This window comes from Echinops telfairi, unplaced genomic scaffold, assembly GCF_000313985.2.
Source record: "Echinops telfairi isolate 266 unplaced genomic scaffold, ASM31398v2 ScPeMD7_7436;HRSCAF=8474, whole genome shotgun sequence".
Taxonomy (NCBI): domain Eukaryota; kingdom Metazoa; phylum Chordata; class Mammalia; order Afrosoricida; family Tenrecidae; genus Echinops; species Echinops telfairi.
In genome coordinates, this window is record NW_022111336.1 from 2,647,742 (window position 1) to 2,661,613 (window position 13,872).

Sequence of the window (13,872 nt, forward strand, 5' to 3'; positions counted from 1 at the left end):
TTTTTGTGATGCACATTTTCTTTACATAAAACTCTCTCTTATACATGAGTTGCTGTGGATTTGTTTCTCCAAAGTACCTAGACTAATACAGATGGCTTGACTCCATCTTGCTTACTTGGAACACGTGATCAGAAAATGGTCAATCACCACAAGAGACTATCATGTTTGGTGGAGGGCCAGTGAAAATTAAGGGAACCCTCCATAGGAGATGACTTGACACAATGGCTGCAACTATGGACTTAAACCTACCAACGATTATGACGATATTTTGTTCTGTTTTTCATAAGGTCACCTTGAGTTGGAGTTGACCTGGCAACAGCTAACACCAGACATTCTTGTTTTGTTTGCATATTTACAATAATTTAAAATGTCACTTTTAGTCATTTTCAAGCTACAGTTTCTCCTTCTTCCCCCCGAAACCCTTACAATTTAGCCTGTGAAGAACCAGCACAGTTACCAGTAACCTATCCTCCAATCTGGGATTACTGACTGCATGCTCTTGGTGTAGTTTAACATATTCTTCTCGCCACTGTATTTCCTGAAAATTGCCAGCTGGATCCAGGTATGATCTCTTTAGCAAGATAGATGGTATGCTTCCATGATGAGGCAAAAAAATGTCATTTCCTTTCTTTTATAATATTTGCAGACAGTGATGCCCCCATTCAATTCATTGATTGGTGGTAGAGGGGTGCAGAGTAGTGATATTTTAATTACATGAAGAAATGGAATATTTTTCTAGAATCAATTCTATAATTTTATGTAATTAAAATTGAAGCTTTACATTAAACAACGAAGATGATTTGACAAGACTCAAAATTCTCTATTACATTTGAGCAATCCAGAATTTTAGTGTCTTTTTAACATTTTGCATTAAGCGATGTTAAATGTTCTCACTATATTGGATGCAAGATATCTGTGGCCTAGAAGCAAACAGATTCCATGCTGACACGAAACATAAATTTAGCCTACTAGACAGGATGGGAAGAGTATCAAATTTACCTTAATCCTTTGTGGAACAATGTTCAATATGGGCTAATGTCACTGAGTGAACAGCATTGGGGCCACATCTGCTTTCCTCTGGCTACACAGGGGAGAAGGAAAATCCAACTTCTCACCACTCCAAGGCAGGTCAGTCATGCCTCTACACTCCATCCTTCTTTACCCTGTTCTGACACCAACCATTCCTTCCATGGCATTCCGCTTCTATGCTTGATTCAATACTTCATAGTAATGACCACACAGAACTCACAGATAATACTCATCATGAAGTGGGGTTAATAGGGATGTTAGTAGTTTACTACAAGCCAAGATCAGCTAACACTCAAGATATAGCAATTGGTTCACAGCAACACCTCTTCTCAGCCAGCAGCCAAGTCTCTCTCTAGTCCGTATGCTCTCAGCCACATGGCCCCTTGGCCTCTGCCTCCATGAGCCCAGAAGCTTGCTTACTGCTCTGGCTCACAATCTTATCATCCGTGTGCTGCTTCTCTGCTCTGTCTCATGGTGGGCTTGCCTCAGTCTCTGGTCTAGGCACGGCACCTTTGCTTTGTCCCAGGATCTCTATGCTACAGCCTCATGTGCTTCTAGGTATAAGCTTCTACCGTATTAAGTAAAGATCTTGAATATGCTCCACTTGTAGTGCTTTTTCCGTGATGGTCATGGGATTCTCTCAGTTCCTGCTTCTGTGGAAACCCTCTTATAACCAAGAGGATTGCTGCTAAAACTGACCGCTTCTCTCTGTAAGTGTTTCACACACCCTGGTGGCTTAGGCCCATCCAATCATTTGATACAGAGACCTGAATAGAAGGGCCATGTTAAGGAATTTCATTTCACCATAATCACCAAATCTGTCTCCCTAAAGCTGCAAGACACCTGAAAGACAATTTATAAATTATTGAGAAATGGTAACCTGGGAGGACTGGTGACAGATAACCTAAATTATCAGTAAATATGATTTCACATTACTTGATAATTTGGACAAGCATATTTTAGTAACATCCCTAAATTTCAGAAGAGGATGGAATTATTTAGTATATTCCATTTATCATGAAAGCAATGTGCCTATTTGCCATAAGAGGTAGTTGCTTCCTACTTTTTATTTTTTAATAGTTTTTATTATATGTTGTTTAAGAACCATTTTATTTGGAGCGAATACCGATATGATATCATTCCACAGTTGCATCACATCAAGGCTCATTGTACAATTGCTACCACAATCAATTTCAAAGCATTCTGTTCCTTCTTGAACACCTTGACATCAGCTCCCCTTTACCACCCCTCCCCCACTGTACCCCCCAGGAAGCCACCAATCCTTGGTTTTATATAGCAAAAAAAGAGAAAGACATATAGCAAAAAATTCAAGAGGGTGACCCACAGTGACAAAAGAGATCACAGACCAACCCCAATATGAAAAACAAAAAAACCATACACACACAGAAAATGTTGAAAACAGATCAAGCCCGATGTGTATCAGAGAGGGGATCAAGTGACAAGGTTTTAATTGTTCAAGTCAGTTTTCTCATTTAATATTCTATTGTTATCTCTGTGATATTTTCTATTTGGTGACCAGTTTATTCCCATCCCTCCATTATGTATAGAGGGAAATCACAGAGGCTTATTTCCTGTGTAGATTTCACAAATGTATCTTGAATTTTCAGTCACCCATAGCCTTCTGCAAGCCAGAATCTCACAATTTAGGCTTGGATACTATTCCCTTCTTTGACTTTGGATTATATGATTTACAATCATTGGGTCAAGGATGTTGGTGTGTTTCTTCCATGGGGACTTAGTTGACTTCTCACTTAGATAGCTGCTTGTTTAGAAATAAGACTCTTTTTTTCTCTCAAAAGAGTAGAATATGCTACTTGTAATATTGGGTAAGGTGAAAGCATTTCTTTTTTGTTTGAGTTTCCATAATGTGATCTGACCTTCAGATTCTGTACCCAGAAAATTAATAAACTGCCTTCCTCAGGCCTAATGAGATCATTAAAAGCAAGTCTATTTTAAAACAAACAGATATAACTTAAAGTATATTGAACATCTAATTTAGCAGTATTTGGAAGACGGATTTTCTAATGAAAGGAATTAGAAAAATATAGTTGACAAAGAGTTGCAATATTAAATTTATTTAAAAATACAGAAAGATGTATGAAAGAGAGAAAATGTGTGTGTTAAAAGCTGCTTTAAATGAGGGAAATTACCACTCAGGATATTTTTAAACATTAATTAATATGATGACCTGATCACTTCAGTCTTTCTCAGAAAATAAAGGAAAAGAGAGAATGGGTTAAAATTTTTAAAGAAAGTAAGTGTGCAAATAGTCTTTAACTGGGCCACGACATGGGCTGCACTCCGGTAAATGCTCAATACACATAGCTTTGAAGAGACAATAACACACATCAGACGGTGAACATTGGAAAGGGGAATTTAGCAAATGTAGTCAGGCCAGAATGTAACGTCTTATAATATTATCTCCATAGGGACCCAATATAAATGTATTCTAAGCTTTTAATATTCTCTGCTTTCTATTAAAAAAAGACTCATTAATGGCTAAAATATAAACATCCTAAATTTGGCATGAATCTAGGAAAGATATTGAACAGGTTATCACAAGGATGGTGGGTGAGTGGTTATAGATGAAGGCTGTAATCATGGGCAGCTTAAAGTACAAGTTAGGTCAGACCATACTCATTGTGCTTTTGGATGGCACCACTAAGCTCAATGCAAGAACACTTTGTTCTATTAAACTGGCATTCCATGATGCTCACCTTCCCGACATGATTGCTGAAGACAAAGCGGGTTCATTAGCAAATGTGGTGAAGAAAGCTGATGGTGCCTGGCTATCAAAAGATATAGCGTCTGGGGTCTTAAAATCTTGAAGGTGAACAAGCGGCCACTTAGCTCAGAAGCAACAAAGCCCACATGGAAGAAGTACACCAATCTGTGTGATCACGAGGTGTCGAAGGGATCAGGTATCAGGAATCAAAGAACAAAAAATTATATCATTGTGAAAGAGGACAAGTGTGGAGTGGGGACCCAAAGCCCATCTGTAGGCAACTGGACATCCCCTTACAGAAGGGTCACAGGGAGGAGATGGGCCAGTCAAGGTGCAGTGTAGCAACGATGAAACATACAACTTTTCTCTAGTTCTTTAATGCTTCCTCCCTCCAACTATCATGATCCCAATTCTACGTAAAAATCTGGCTAGACCAGAGGATGTACACTGGTACAGATAGGAATTAGAAACACAGGGACTCCAGGACAGATGAACCCCTTCGGGACCAGTGGTGAGAGTGGTGATACCAGGAGGGTGGAGGAAGGGAGGGTAGAAAGGGGGAACCAATCACAATGATCTACATATAACCCCATCCCTGGGGGACGGACAACAGAAAAATGGGTAAAGGAAGAGTCAGACAGTGTATGACATGAGAAAATAATAGTTTATAAATTATCAAGGGTTCATGGGGGGGCGGAGAGGGAGGGGGAAATGACACCAAGGGCTCGAGTAGAAGCAAATATTTTGAGAATGATGATGGCAACATATGTACAAATGTACTTGACACAATAGATGTGTGTATAGATTATGATGAGTTGTACGAGCCCCCAATAAAATTATTTTTTTTAAAAAGAATACCCACGTTGTTTCAATTGAATTGCATACCCTGTAAAACTGGATTTTTGAAAAGGAAAAGAAGTACATTTATTAGGAATGCATATTCTTCCCCTTAAAAGTGGCATGGCTTACAAAGAGAATGTGTTGATCATTTCTCCTGTACAGTATGTTTTTATTTGCCATTCCAGAAATGCTTGGTCACAGAGGCAGGTCTACCCATTTGTATTTCTCCCTCCCTCCCTCCCTTCCTTTCTTCCTTCCTTCTTTTATTTCTTTCTCTCTTTCTTTTGCAGCATACATGAATTAGGAGCCTTGGTGGCATAGTAGTTATGTTTAAGGCTGTGACCCGCAAGGTTGGTAGTTTGAAACCACCCACTCAATATCAGTGAGTTGGGTTTTTGGAGTACCTGTATATATAAACAGTTTATTAATAGGCAGTTCATCAAAGAAATAAAATCTATTTGAATTTTCAGAACTTAGCACTACATATAATAAATAATAAAAGAAAAGTAGTAAAGAAGAAAGGATGAATGGAAAGAAGCAGGCCGGGGAAAAGAAAGAAGGGGAGAGAAGGGAAAGTGAGCGAGGTTATTAAGAGAAAAAAAGAAATCTGGAAAAGAAGAGAAAGAGAATAATGATACAGAAGAAAGAAGCGAGGCTATTTCCCTGTTTTCACGGCTTTCTCCTCTCAGCTACTGTTCAAGAGACTCAAGCTAAACCTAGCTTCTTTCTGATTACACCCACAATTCCTAACGCTGTTGCTTCAGAAGTTTCAGCCATTTGTCTTTGGGTTATTTTCTCGTAGAACAAGGCAGAGGAGTAAGGACCTAATGACTGAACCTGAACTTCCCCACAAACTCAGGGAGAAAGAACTTTCTCCTTGATCTCTCACCACTCCCTTCCCCTCCCCACCCCCTCCCTTTCCCCCTCTCTCTCTTACACACACCCCACCCGGAATTTCTGACTGAGCCTCCATGTTCCTATGGTGACTGAAAGGTTTTCTTCATTACCTTGAGTTGGCCTCTCCTCCTCCAGGGTTGTGTCACAGTCCCAGGATGTTATAGGATGCCAAGGAATGGTGGCACTCAAGTCAGGTAGGTGTTTGTAAATGACCCTCAAAACCTAGGCTATTGCTCCTGAATGGACACGATGTTCCACAGATTATTGTTAAGTGGCCCACGCACCTGTTATATCTACACTACAGATGGAACACAGGAGTGTTTCAGGGATTCCTATGGTTCCATCTGCCACAAGATTAGTTCTCTTTCAAACTTTGCCATTGTCCCGGGGAGAGGAAGTCTGTCATAAAGTAAGTCCAAGTTTCTGAGTTTCTAGAACCAAAAAATGCTTTCTTCTTCCTCCGTCACATATTTTATCTTACTGGAAAACAAAAAGATCTGGTAAATAATATCTTTCTTCTAACTAGGACATACTGACAATATAAACATACATTTTTAATTCACCTTACATTTTGGTAAGAAACATTCACTATCTTTGTCTTGGCATTTTTCAAGAGATAAAAAATATTAATTACATTCTGCAGAAGAAAATGTGTTAAGAGACAATACTGCTGCTTGCCTTTGGTGTTTCATTCTCTTAATATAAGTAAACAAATCACAAAAGCAGATTTGACAATGTTATCTACAAGTCTCTACTGAGACAAGAGATTCTCTACTTGATTCTTTTTAATATTTGAGTTGGTCCTGGCAAGACATGAGGCACAGGAAAAGTGAACTAAGAATTGTGACCAATATGGGTGATGTTTCAGTATCCAAATATGCAGTAATCACACATCATGCCCATTCTGAGATTGAGGCCAAGTCCAGGGTCAAAGCCAGTGTTCATACGCAAGTTTATACTGCGGATACTTCATCCCTGGTAACTTTTCCATCTCCCAGAGTACTTACTAGGAAAAAAATCCAGTCATAACCTTCTAAAAAGGGTCAGATCAGAAAATAAGTAAAATAAAAGGAGGTGAGGAAGGCTGGATATAAAGAATTAGAATAAATTGCAACACCCTAGAACAGCCCTTTGCACTTAGCGTGTCTAGCTTGATAGGCTTTGTACTACATAAATAAGATCTTTAAACAGTGACCATCACTATATCTTTGTGTAAATGTAGGTGCGTGTGAACAAAGTATTGCTACTATGGTTCCAATCACATATGTGTGACTTTGTTCCAAACAAACGTGTTCAGTTTGTATCCACTGAGCTCAGTGGATACCTGCAGACAAATTCTCTCAATAATACACTTGTCATGGTCTCATTAGGGTGCCCTAAAAAAGATATATTTTGTACCATGGGAAAAAATGACTTTCAAGTCAGAACTAATATAAAATTGTTTTCACAAAATGCAAGTGGACATATTCCTAATCATTGAAACCTAGCAACAAGTTTATGGGAATGCTGTCGCACAAAAAGCAATTGTTTTTAGATGGACCAAGCATTTTTTTTCTCTCATAGTGACCCTAGAGGACCAAGCATTTTTTTTCTCTCATAGTGACCCTAGAGGCCAGGGTAGACCTGCCTCTGTGACCAAGCATTTCTTAAATCATTTTATTGGGGGCTCGTACAACTCTTATCACAATCCATGCATCCATCCATTGTATCAAGCACATATGTACATATGTTGTCATCATCATTCTCAAAAGATTTGCTTTCTACTTGAACCCTATGTAACAGCTCATCATTTTCCCCTCATTACCCACTCCCCCCTCCCCCATGAACCCTTGATAATTTAAAAATTATTATTTTGTCATATCTTACACCATCCGACATCTCCCTTCACCCACTACTCCACTCTCTGTCCCCCAGGGAGGAGGTTATATGTAGATCCTTGTAATCCATTCCCCCTTTCTCCCTCACTTTCCCTCCACCCTTCCAGTACAGCCACTCTCACCCCTGGTCCTGAGTGGTTCATCTATCCTGGATTCCCTGAGTTTATTCTAGAAGACTTTGAAGATAAGTCAAGAGAGGGAAGACTGTTAACCTTGATGAATAAGTAAAGTGTGGCTGAAGTCCAAAAACTAGTGAAAAAAAACCCACTTAGAATTATCATTGATGGCTACTATAATTGGAGTCTCACATGATTCAGAGTTTACAATTTTAAATGAATGTATTTGCGTTAGCAAGCTGTTGGCTTAATAGATGCCTAAAGTGTTTGAAGATCAGTGAGCTCAAGGAGCTAATTTTTCCAGCAGTTTTTTAAGTAAGATAATATCTAATGGAGACATGTTTACGTAAGACATTATAACTAGTGATAACTCTTGGATTTACTGATATGATCCAGGGAGCAAGATGCAATCAAACCTGCAGTTTCTGAAGGGCTCTTCTGGGTCAGTTAAATTCAAGGTAGAGAAACAGATTTAGAACATTATGGTGACTGGTATGAGGGATTTCAAAGGGGATGGATTAAGGGGATGGAAATACCACCTTCAGAAGTGAATACAATTGTTTCTGGGTGCCCTTCAGTAGGTTCCAAATCACTAACCCTATTACAACAGAACAAAGCACTGCTCAGTCCTGCGCAATCCGCACAATGGTTATGTTTGCGCAAACTATTGAAGCCACTGTGTCCTGTTGAGGGTCTTCTTTTTCCTGGACCCTTTACCAAGCACAATGCCCTTCTCCAGGGACTCATCTCTCCGGATGACATGTCCAAAGCACATGAGAGGAAGTCACTTCTAAGGAGAATTCTGGTTGTCCTTGCTCCAAGACAGATTTGTTTGTTCTTCTGGCAGTCTATAGCACTTTCAATACTCCGGGCCAACAGCATAACTCAGATGTATCAATCCTCCCTTCGTCTTCCTTATTCATAGGCCAGCTTTTACATTCACAGTGCTTGGGTCAGGCCCACCTTAGCCTTTACAGTGGCATCTCTGCTCTTTAACACATTGCAGAGATCTTTTACTGCAGATTTATGGAATGCAAGGTTTTTTTTTATTTCTTGGTTGCTGTTTCCATGGGCATTGATTGTGAATCCAAGGAAAATGGAATCCTAGACAGGTTTGATCTTCTCTCCATTCACTGATTATATGCTACCTCTTGAAATAATTGAATGTAGACTAATTCTTGTTGGTACAGTGGCTCTGTATATTCCTACCATTTCCTCTTTTTATCAATTAATTAGTTCAATAGATTTATTAATTTGTAAATTGTATCTATATATGAGGGGGTACCCCCCCCCAAAAAAAACCCAGATAGTTTTCAGAGCTGTGTATTTAAGCTTTTTTACAGAACAACTTTTTCACCTTCAAAGCGCTCTCCATTACACTTAATATATTTGTCCAATCTGCGATTCCATTCTTGGAAACACTTTTCAAACTCATCTGTTTGGGTGGCTGACAGCACCTCCCTCGTTTTTTTCTTCACCTCTTCTTAGTCATCAAATCACTGTCCTTTCACGTCCTTCTTCATTCTCAGGAACAAAAAGAGGTTGGACAGAATGAGATTGTTACACAATCTTTTTAGAACCCCTAACTAGAAAGCTTGATTAACCATCTAACCTGGTGGAACAAACTCCAAATGCATTAAGAGTTGACATTTTCATCCATTTGGGAAGATGCTGGACATCCAAAATGAGGTTTGTCATCAGTTGACATTTCAATTTTTTTGAAATGAGAAAACCATCTGAGTTATTCCCATAGTGCTGTCCTTGTAAGCTGTGTTCAACATCACAACGGTTTCTGGGGCATTTTTCCTGAGTAGGAAACAACTTTCACAGCGCTGTCTGCTGTTCTCTTAAATCGGCCATCACCAAAAATGAGGTGCAAATGAAGCTGCTTTTACAAAACAGTTCACTGGGACCAGAGAGAACCTTCCCACTGGGTGCACTAACTCAGAGCGAGTTGCTGGATGCTCACCTAGTGGGCAAAATGCATACTACGCAAACTCTGTCGGCGTAGCTTTTTCCATTTTGTTTTTATCAGCTAGTTTATTTATTTTTGACAGTTTCACCAACAATTCACATATCGGACATTTCAATAGCTCAAGCACATTCATAAGAATTGTGCAACCAGCACCACTATGAATTCCAGGACATTTCTTTATCCTTGCACTCGTTGTTCTCAGCTCTTTGTGTCCTGCCCACTTCCCCTGTCATGTCCCTTTGAAACTATTAATCTAGTTGTTGTCTTTATAGGTTTAGCTATCCTACAGTTCATATACTGAAAAACATTCACAATTAAGACAAACCACAAACAGCCCAACAACAATGGCAGAATGAAACAGAGAAAGCCTGAATCGAAAACAAAATAGAAAAATATTTATAACTGAAACAATCTCCAATGATCAGGTGTCACATTTTGGCCTAAAGACAACTGCAGTCATCCTCCCTGTGATGTCCTCTATCTATTTTCAGAACTCCTCGAGACTTTGTTGCTTGCCTCCCCTTGCTGCTCTGTTGCTCTCCCTTCGTGTTATGCCCTGGTGTGTGTGTGTGTGGCAGGGGCGGGGTCAGACCAGGCACAATTCCTACACTGTGTCTCTGGTGCTGCCCCCCTTAGTGTTGTGGGCCAGTTAAGGGGACATTGTGTCTTGCAGTGATGCTGACCCTATGGTCCTCTCTGTGCATTGGCTGCTCTGAGCAGGAATGTCATCCTCGAAGCTTGGTGGGCCAGGATGCTGTTCACCTCTTCGCTTCGCTTCTCCTCTCCTCTCCTCTCCTCGCATCTTTTTTTCCCTCGTTGTTTGCTTCCATGTGGTCTGGGCAGACCTGCTACTCTCCCTGGACTGTATCTTCAGTACTGTCCTCTGTTGTGCATTCTTCTAGGGAGTGGGGTTTACTTGTCTGGGATAGGGGTTGGCCTGACCACAGAGACCTTTCTGTAAGTTCACTGCTTCTTGCCAGTAAGTATAGGTAAACATGGATTTATTCATCTTGAATAAACTGATCCCATTACTGTGTGCAGTATTCAAAATAACCAAACCAAAGCCAAACTCACTGCCATCAAGTTGATTCTGACTAATAGTGATCCTGTTACACAGGGGGGAATGGCCCCTTTGGGTTGCTGAGATTTTTTTTAACCTTTATTAATTAAAATATATATATATATTATGAAGTAAGTGAAGGTTTACAGAACAGCTCTTCAGTTTTGTTTTTGTCTTTTATTGTTAAATACTTTTATTGGGGGTGTCTTACATCTCTTATCACAATCCATACATTCATCCATTGTGTCAAGCTCATTTGTACATGTTGCCATCATCATTTTCAAAGCATTTTCTTCTTATCTGAGCCCTTGGTATTAGCTCCTCATTTCCCCCCCTTCCTCCCTTATGTACCCTTGATAAGTTATAGATTATTATTTTCATATCTTACATCGTTCTCTGTCACCCTTCACCCACCTTTCTGTCATTCATCTCCTGGGAGGGGGTGATATATTGACCTTTATGATAGATTCCCTCTTTCTCCCCTCACCTTCCCCTTATTCTCCTGGTATCTCTACTCTCATTGTTGGCCCTGAAGAGCTTATCTATCCTGGGTTCCCTGTGTTGCGGCCTCTTATCTGTAGCAGTGTGCATGTTCTAGTCTAATCCAATTTTAAGGTAGAATTGAGGTCATGATTGTGGGGAGAAGGAAGCATTAAAGAACTAGAGGAAAGTTGTATGTTTCATCGGTGCTATACTGCACCCTGACTGGCTCATCTCTTCTTTGTGACCCTTCTGGGAGACAATGTCCAATTGTCCACCGATGGGTTTTGGGTCTCCACTCCTCATACCATCACTACCACCACCCCCCATTCACATTGGGTATGATTTTGTTCTGGGTCTTAGATGCCTGATACTTTATCCCGTTGACACCTCATGATCACAAAGGCTGGTGTGCTTCTTCTATGCGGGCTTTGTTGCTTCTGAGCTAGATGACCACTTGTTTATCTTCAAGCCTTTAAAACTCCAGCAGCTATATCTATAGCCAGGCACCATCAGCTTTATTCACCACATTTGCTTATGCACCCATTTTGTCTTCAGCAATCGTGTCAGAAAAGTGAGCATCACAGAATGCTGGATTATTAGAACAAAGTGTTCTTGTGTTGGGGGAGTACTTGAGTTGGGGCCCAATGTCCATCTGATACCTTAATTCTTAACATATAGATATAAGTACATAGATCTATTTCCCTCTTGTTATATATAAATATATTTACATGTGTATATGCCTGTATTTAGAGCTCTATAAATGTCCTTTGCCTCCTGGTTCTTTCCTCTATTTCCTTTTACCTTGCTCTTGTTCCGCCATCATGTTCGGCTTTTATTCAGTTAAGTAATTCCTCGCTACTAAATTGCCTTTGATTAAGCCCCACTAGGCATCCTATGCCCTTCTGTCCATTAATTATAGTTCGCTTGTTGTTCCTTTGTACCTGGGTTGGTTCTCCCACCTCCCTTTCTCTAGTATCCCCCCCAGAGACATGGGTTATGTTGTTTTCGTCTCTGAATTGTTTATTCCCCCCTACCTTATCCAGATAGACATGCAGAGACATTAACAAGTGCAAAAACCAGGCTCATCAGTTTTACATTTAATAATTCATACACATTTTGCTTCATCTCATCAATTGCAACCCCCTCAATATGCCATCACTAATCTGGGTTTCTCCCTGCATTTCTCATTTCCATTCTTCCTTATTTCCTATCCTTCTGAGGTTTTAAATCTTTATTGAAGCAGACATCCTCATATTTCTACCACAGAGCAGATGGTGGGTTCAAGATGCTGACCTTGTGGTTAGAAGCCCAATTCATAATGCAGCACTATACCAGCAGGGCTCCTATGCCTCCCCCAAATGTCCACATCTTAATCCCCAGAGTCTGTGAATATGCTGCCTTACATGGCAAGCGTGACTTCGTAGACCATGTTCAAGGAAGAAGCCTGAGATAGAGAGATTATTCTGGATTATCTGGGTGGGCCTAATGTCCATATAAGAAGGGGGCCAGAGATGTCACAATAAAATCAGAAGACAGAGTAATGCAGAAGCCACAGTCATGGAAAGCAGGCAGCCATGAAAACTGTAAAGAGCAACGAAATAGATTCTACCCTACATCCTCCAGTTCTGCCAACACCTAGATTTGAGTCTAATGAGACTGACGATGGACTTCTGGCTTCCAGAATCATAAAATACTCAATCTGTGTTGTTCTAAGTCACTCCTTTGTGGTATTATTTTTTATCATCCAAATAGGAAACTTACACAGTATACTTAGTCCAAAAGTATTGTTGCTAGAACTCTAGTTCATACATACAGGAGTTTATTCTTTAAAAATGTGTTTAAATGCATGTGTGAGATCAGTGGAGGGATGCAGACAAGTTATTTCAGTCATACACTTGTCTTAGTTTCATTAAAACACCATTTTTTAAAGTCCAATAGAAACAATGGCTCCCAAGGAGAGCTGCTGGGCCAGTTAAATTTCAGGCAGAGAGGTCAGCTTAAAGGTTAGGGTAACTGTTTCTTAGGAGACAAAAGGGATCACCTTGATTAAAGGGCACAGGATGACCTGAGGGAAGAAAAGGGCCAGGAAGTGTGCTCCGAGGTCTTTTATTACATTGTGGTGATGCACCTGCTCATTGTTTTAGGGCAGCAAGGATTGTTCAGTGGGAATGTTGTTGACAATACTCACTCCACCAACCCTACAGCCCCAACGAATCTTGCTCCTTCAGGTTCCTTTTTGCTCCCAAACTCAAAGATCATCTAGAAGGAACATGATTTACATCCCATGAAGATGCCAAAAATGTCCATTTTGATGTTTCAAGAGTGCAAACTTCTTCAGGGAAGAATTAGAAGTGCCACCTTCAGAAATGTATACATAAATTGATTGTACTAATGATTATACAATTCTTCTTGATGTGATTGAACGATTGAATTGTATGATATGTGGATTAGCTGCCAATTGTAATGTAATAAAAAAGAAGCGTATAGCCCAAGATGGAGGATCTGTTGAGAAACAATAGCTGCACATTTTGATGTGTAGTATATAAAACAAAGGTTTCCATTATTTAGTAGCACATTATTTTTAATTACCCTCATATATAATGCCTATTCACATATTCATTCAGCAAATATTTACTGAATGACTTCTGAGTCAGGAACCCTGGTGGCACAGTAAGCGTTGACTTGCTAATCAACAAGTTGGTGGTTCAAATCTCTCGGCTACTATGTGGGAGAAAGATGCGACAGGCTGCTTAAGTAAAGATTGCTGCCTTGGAAACCCCATGTGGCAGTTCTACGCAGCAAAACAGGGCCATGGAAGACAATCAAAGTATTGGCCTCCCCTGGTAGGG